This window comes from Seriola dumerili, unplaced genomic scaffold (genome assembly GCF_002260705.1).
Source record: "Seriola dumerili isolate Sdu_G_001 unplaced genomic scaffold, Sdu_1.0 BDQW01000544.1, whole genome shotgun sequence".
Taxonomy (NCBI): Eukaryota; Metazoa; Chordata; class Actinopteri; order Carangiformes; family Carangidae; genus Seriola; species Seriola dumerili.
The window spans coordinates 243764-243981 of NW_019174799.1; positions in this window are offsets into that span (position 1 = coordinate 243764).

Genomic DNA, 218 nt, shown 5'->3' on the forward strand with positions numbered 1-218 from the left:
GGGGCTGTAGTCGGTTCAACTTGTGGCTACAGAGTCACATCAGTACCTCACTGTATATGTGTGTTCGCTCTCCCAGCAACCCTTGCTCCAAACACAACAACAACAGCTGAGTCTTTCACATCGTCAGCTCATACATCGTGTGGGGTTCCACATGGCTCCATCCTCGGTCCCATTTTATTCAGCCTGTAAATGCTTTGTATCCTTCCAGTTCAAAATGG